Consider the following 6,577-nt stretch of genomic DNA (forward strand, 5'->3'; position numbering starts at 1 on the left):
ATAGCTTTAAAAAATAAAATTTTCTACTGTTGTGAGACTTCTTTCCTGGGGATGCTAAGCAATGCATATTCCCTTTTAAGGTTCTGGTGTCAAGTCAATGTTTGATTAAAGTTTCACTGGGAAACCAATAAATTTATTGAGCTTACTTAGATAACTGAGGAGTTGCTGAGGTGTATATATAACCTGAGGGTATGCACACTGGAATGCCTTTACCCAGCATAGGTCATGCCTTCTCTTCCTAACCTTCCCCAGATTGTATACTTTAGCCCTCCCCAAATCCAGGAGGCCATGTGTGATTAGGGCCAAATTACGTACAGTTGGCTCGAAAGAGTAGCTGGATACTCTGGTGAGGGTTTAATGACTCTGCTTCACCCTCTTTTAATGAATGAGCACAAACGTCAACAAGCCCAATTGTGCTGATGTTTAGTGATCATGCTGAGCTGAAGTCATGATGATGGTAGTTGTTTCATGCATAAGGGACTGCTGTATAGAATCATCTTATTAGAAGGACCTGGAACCAGGTGTGGTGGTGCACACCTTTAATCCCAGCACTTGGGAGGCAGAGGCAGGCAGATCTTTGTGAGTTCAAGGCCAGCCTGGTCTACATAGTGAGTTCCAGGACAGCTGGGACTACAGGGAGACCCTGCCTCAAAAACATCAAAAAAAAAAAGGACCTGGAACTTGAAAGATTTGGTGTCAGGATACACTTAAGAGGGAGAACATGCATCTTTTTTGTTCTGAGTCTGTGTTATTTCACTCAGTATAACAGTTTCTAGATGCATCCATTTACCTGAAAATTTCATTATTTCATCATTCTTTACTGCTGAATAGAATTCCATTGTATAGATACACCACATTTTTGTTAACCACTCATCAGTTGAGGGGCACTTAGGTTGCTTCCACCTCTTAGCTATTGTGAAAAGAGCAGTAGCAAACATAGTTGTGCCAGTGTCTCTATAATAGAATGAGTCCTTTGGGTATATGCCAAGGAGTGATATAACTGGGTCATATGGTAGGCTCATTTTTAGGTTTTTCAGAGTTCTCAACACTGTTTTCCATAGCGGTTGCATAAATTTGCAATCCAACCAGTAGTGAATGAGTGTTCCCCTTTCTCCACATCCTTGCCAGCATTTGGTATCATTTGTTCTCTTGATCCTAGCCAGTCTGATTGGGGTAAGGTGATACCTTAGGGTGGTTTTAATTTACATTTCCCTAATTATTAACGATGTTGGACACATTTTGAGATGTTTCTTAGCCATCTTTATTTATTCCTTTGTGAACTTTCTGTTTAGATCTTTAGCCCATCTTTTTATTGGGTTCTTTGGTTTATCAATTCTTTGTTTTTTGAGTTCTTTATATATTTTGGATGTTAAACCTCTGTCAGATGTGTCACTGGTAAAGACTTTTTCCAATTGTGTGGGATTTCTCTTCACTTTTTTTGATTGTTTCTTTTGCAGTAGAGAAACTTTTTAATGTAATGAGGTCCCACTTGTCGATTGCTGACTTTAATTCCTGAGCAACTTCTATCCGATTTCAGGGTTTCCAGTTTCACATTGAAGTCTTTGATCCATTTGGAGTTGACTTTTGTGCAAGGTGAAAGATAAGGATCTGGTTTCATTCTTCTATAGGTGGAGATCCAGTTTTGCCAGCATCATTTGTTGATGATGCTGCCTTTCTTCTACTTTGTGTTCTTGGCATCTTTGTCAAATGTCAGGTGGCTGAAATTGTGTGTGTTCAGGTTTGCATCTTCAATCATGTTCCATTGATCTATGTGTCTATTTTTATGCCAGTACCATGCTGTTTTTATGACTATGGCTCTGTATACTTTGAGATCTGGCATAGTAATCCCCCAGCATTTCTCTCTGTGCTTAGAGTTGCTTTGGCTCTCTGGGGTCTTTTGTGCTTCCATATGAATTTAAGGATCATTTTTTATAATTCTGTGAAAAATGTCATGGGAATTTTGATTCAGATTGCATTGAAACTATATATTGCTTTTGGTAGGATGGTCATTTTTACAATATTAATTCTTCCAATCCATGAACATGGGAGGTCCTTTCATCTCCTGGTGTCTTCCTCAATCTCTTTATTTAACAATATAAAATTTTCATTGTAGAGATCTTTGTTGTTTTGGGTCAGATTTATTCCAAGATATTTTAATTTTTTTGCAGTAATTGTGAATTGGAGCATTTCCCTGTATTCTTTCCCTAATTGCTAGTTATTGGTATATAGAAAGACTACTGATTTTTGTACATTGATTTTATAATCTGCCACTATACTGAAAGTATTGATCAGTTCTAGGAGTTTTGTGGTGGAATTTTTGGGATTTCTTAGGTATAGTATCATATCATCTGCAAAAATGATAATGTGACCTATTCATTTCCAATTAGTAGTCCTTTAATTTCCTTCTCCTGTCTTATTGCTCTATCAAGAATTTCAAGCACTATGTTGAAAATTAGTGGACATAGTGGATACCCTTGTCTGGTTCTTGATTTTAATGGGAATGTTTCCAGTTTTTCTCCATTTACAACGATGTTCGCTGTGGGTTTGTTGTATACAGATTTAATTACACTGAGGAATGTTCCCTCTGGTCCAATTCCCTCTAGGACTTTGAACATAAATGCATGCTGAGCTTTGTCAAAAGCCTTTTCTGCATCTATTGAGATAACAATGTGGTTTTTGTCTTTGAGTCCATTTATATGATTAATGATGTTTATTGACTTGTGTATATTGAATCATCTCTGCATCTCTGGGAAAAAGCCTACTTGACATGGTGAATGATCTTTTTGATGTGTGTCTGTGTGTGGTTTGCAAGTACTTTGTTGAGAATTTTTGCATCTATGCTCATTAAAGATATGGGTCTATAGTTTTCTTTTTGGTTGTGTCTTTACCCAGTTTGAGTATTAGTGTGATGCTGGCTTTATAGAAGGAATTTGGGACTTCTTCTGTTTCTATCATTTGAAATAATTTAAGTAGTATTGGTTGGAGGTCTTCTTTAAATGTCTGGTAGAATTCTGCTGTAAATCCATCTGGGCCTTGACTTTTTTCAGTTGGGAGGCTTTGTATCATTGTTTCAATTTTCTTATATGTTATGGGTCCTTTTAAACTGTTGATCTCTTCTTGGTTTAACTTTGGTGGTTCCCATGATTTCAGATATCCATTTCATTTAGATTTTCAGATTTAGTAGCATTATAGGTTTTTAAAATAGTCCCTTATAATGATCTGGATCTTTTGGATGTCTGTTGTGATGTTTCCCCTTTCATCTCTGATTTTGGTTGATTTGGATTTGCTCCTTTCTTTCTTTCTTTCTTTCTTTCTTTCTTTCTTTCTTTCTTTCTTTCTTTCTTATTTTTATTTATTTATATGTGTATGTGTGGCTTGATTTTGTTGATTTGGAGGTGCTCTTTCTTTCTTTTGGTTAACTGGGCTTAGAGTCTGTCTATCTTATTTAGCTTTTCAAAGAACAGCTCTTAGGTTCATTAATTCTTTGTATTGTTTTCTTTGTTTCTATTTCATTAATTTATGCTCTGATTTTTGCTATTTCTTGTCTTTTGCTGGGTTAGGGTTTCATTTTTTCTTGCATTTCCACTGTCTTGAGTTGCAGTGTTAGGTCATTTGTTTAGGCTCCTTCTACTTTTCTCATGTAGTTCGTGTAGTGCCTAGGGCATTGTCCACTGTTGATTTGGACGCTTATTGCATTGTGGACTGATAGAATGCATGGAATTATTTCATTTTTTAAAAAATTTGTTGAGGTTTGTTTTGTGGCCCAGTATGTGGTCAACTTTTGAAAAAGTTCCATGAGGTGCTGAATAGAAAGTGTATTCTTTGGTGCTTGGGTGGAATATTAAAAAGATGTCTGTTAAGTCCATTTGATGTATGGTATCATTTAATTTAGACATCTCTCTGTTTATTCTTTGTCCAGTTGACCTCTCTAATGGAGAAAGTGTGGTATTGAAGTTTCCTACTATAACTGAGTTTGGGCTAATCTGTGTTTTAAAGTCCTGTAGTGTTGTTTTATGAATTTAAGTGCACCAGAATTTGTTTCATATATGTTAAGGACTGTAATATCTTTTTGGTTAACTGTTCCTTTGATCAGAATGAAGTAACCCTCCTTATCTCTCTTGATTAGTTTTACTTTGAAGTCTATTTTGTCAGATATTAGAATTGCAACCCCTGCTTGTTTCTTAGTGCCATTTGCTTGCAATATTCTTTTCCATCCCTTTACTTTAAGATAGTATCTGTCCTTGAAGGTGAGATAGGTTTCTTGCAGACAGCAAAGAGATGGATTTTGTTTCTTAATCCATTCACTTAGCCTGTGTATTTTGACTGGGGAGTTCAGTCCATTGATATTTAATTTTATTATTGAAAGATGTGTACTCGTTACCATCATTTTGATTCCTCTTTTTGTTTGCTGTTTAATTTTGTGTTTCCTAGATTATACCTTTATTTATTTTCTTTTGTTGCCCCTGGGGTATAGTTGTTTCTCTCTCTGCTCTCTGTATTGCTTCAAGTATTCTTTGAAGGGCTGGTTTTGTTGACATGTATTCTTTCAAGCTGTTCATGTTGTGGAAAATTTTCTTTCCCCATCAACTATAAAAGACAATTTTGCTGCATTAAAAATTTTCTGGGCTGGCATCTATTGTCATGTAGAACTGGAAATACCTTGGTCCAGGCTCTTCTGGCTTTCATAGTTTGCATTGATAAGTCAGCTGTAATTCTGATGGGCTTTCCTTTGTATGTGACTTGTTTTCCTTTTGCTGCTTTCAGTATTCTCTCTTTGTTCTGTACATTTAGTGTTTTTACTATGATGTCTCATGAGCAGTTTTTTTTCTGATCCTATTTCATGTTTTATGTGCTTCCTGTATTTGTATGGGGATGTCGTTCCTTATTTTTGGGAAATTCTCTTCTATGATCTTGTTTAAGATCTGGTCAACACATCAACCTGAAATTCCTCTCCTTCCTATATTCCTATGATCTGTAGATTTGGTCTTTTCATAGTTTCCCACATCTCCTGCATATTCCATTCCTGTGTTTTTAAAAATTTTCCATAATCTTTTCTTGAATGATCTGATTCTTCAACTTTATCCTCTGGTGTTGACATTCTATTTTCCATTTCATTCATTCTAGTGGTGAGGCTTTCCTCTGTTTTTAAAAGTTGGCTTATTGAGTTTTGCACTTCCTTCTTCAGTTCTGCCTGAGTTTTCTTCAATGTTTCTTTCTATCTCTTTTGTGAATCCATTCAGAAGTTCATCCCTATCATCTTTTAAATATTTGATTTGTTTATTAGAGTGTTCTTTAAATTCATTGAATTCCTTGATCATGTTTATGATTATTCTTTTAAATTCAGTGTCCTGGAGTTATCTCTAGGGGTTCTCCTTGTAGAATTCTTCTACAGGATTGGTGGAGTTTGGTGGGGAAATAGTGTTTTGGCTTTCTAATTTATTATTCTTTACTTATGATTTTGGCCTGTCAATTTCTTTTGTTGTTTATGATTCTAATATGAGAATTAAGTTGAAGTATGCTTCTGTTTGTATTACTGGGGTGCCTAGATCCTTTCATTAGTTATGCAATGCTGGTTGCCACAGGGTTCAGGTTCTGTCAGGTTTCATTTGGAGGGAACTGATGGCTTCTGATCAGCTATTCAGGAGTAGCCGCAGAAGCCCATAGCCACAGAAGCCCAATTCAGGTTCCAGTCAGGTACACTCAGGCTTCCTTCACCCCATGGAAGCAGGATCCGGGGGCTCTCAGCCAGTGCCCTGCATTCTCAGGCCCTCTACCTGAGGGAGGCCTGAGGAAGGCCAGAACTCAGTACTCTCTGGAGGTCTGCTGAGATCAGAGCCGCTACACTGATGGAGGTCTGAACACACCCTCTCAGGCTGTCTGCTAGGGTCTCAGCCTTAGCCTACCAAAGCTGGATCTGCCCTGGGGCCTTGGGAGCAGCCTCACAAAATCCCATGTTGTGGGATGGGTATGGTGCAATTAGGGGAAGCTCACCACCATGTGCAGCCAGGGTCTAATGGCTCTCAGCCAGTCCCCTGAGTTTACAGGCCTCTGCCGGAGGGAGGCCTGAGGGAGGCCAGAACTTGTCACTCTATGGAGATCTGCTAAGATCCGAGCCCCTACACTGATGGAGGTCCAAACCCACCCTCTCAGGCTGTCTGCTCATAGCTCACAATTTAACTAATTGGTTGATTGACCGATTTAGAGACAAGGTATCATGTAATTCAGGATGGTCTGGAATTAACTATGTAGCTGAGGATGACCTTGAAGTTTTAAAAACTTATTTTAACATTTATTGTGTGTGATTGTGTGTGTGTAAAGGATGAGTGTGTGTATATGTATATATGTGCATGTGAACATGGATGTGTATGTTGTGTGTATGTAAGAGAAAGGGAGGGAGGGATGGGTGGGGGAAGGGACAGAGAGAGAATATACCATAGAGCATGTGCAGAATTTAGAAGAGAATTTATGGGAATTTGTTCTCTTTTTCTACCATGTGAGTTCCAGGGATTGAAGTCCTTAGACTTCACAGAAAGTGACTTTACTGGCCGAGTTTTCTCACTAGCCCACAAATTTGGAT

This window comes from Nannospalax galili, unplaced genomic scaffold (assembly GCF_000622305.1).
Source record: "Nannospalax galili isolate Female #2095 unplaced genomic scaffold, S.galili_v1.0 scaffold1162, whole genome shotgun sequence".
NCBI classification, from domain to species: Eukaryota; Metazoa; Chordata; class Mammalia; order Rodentia; family Spalacidae; genus Nannospalax; species Nannospalax galili.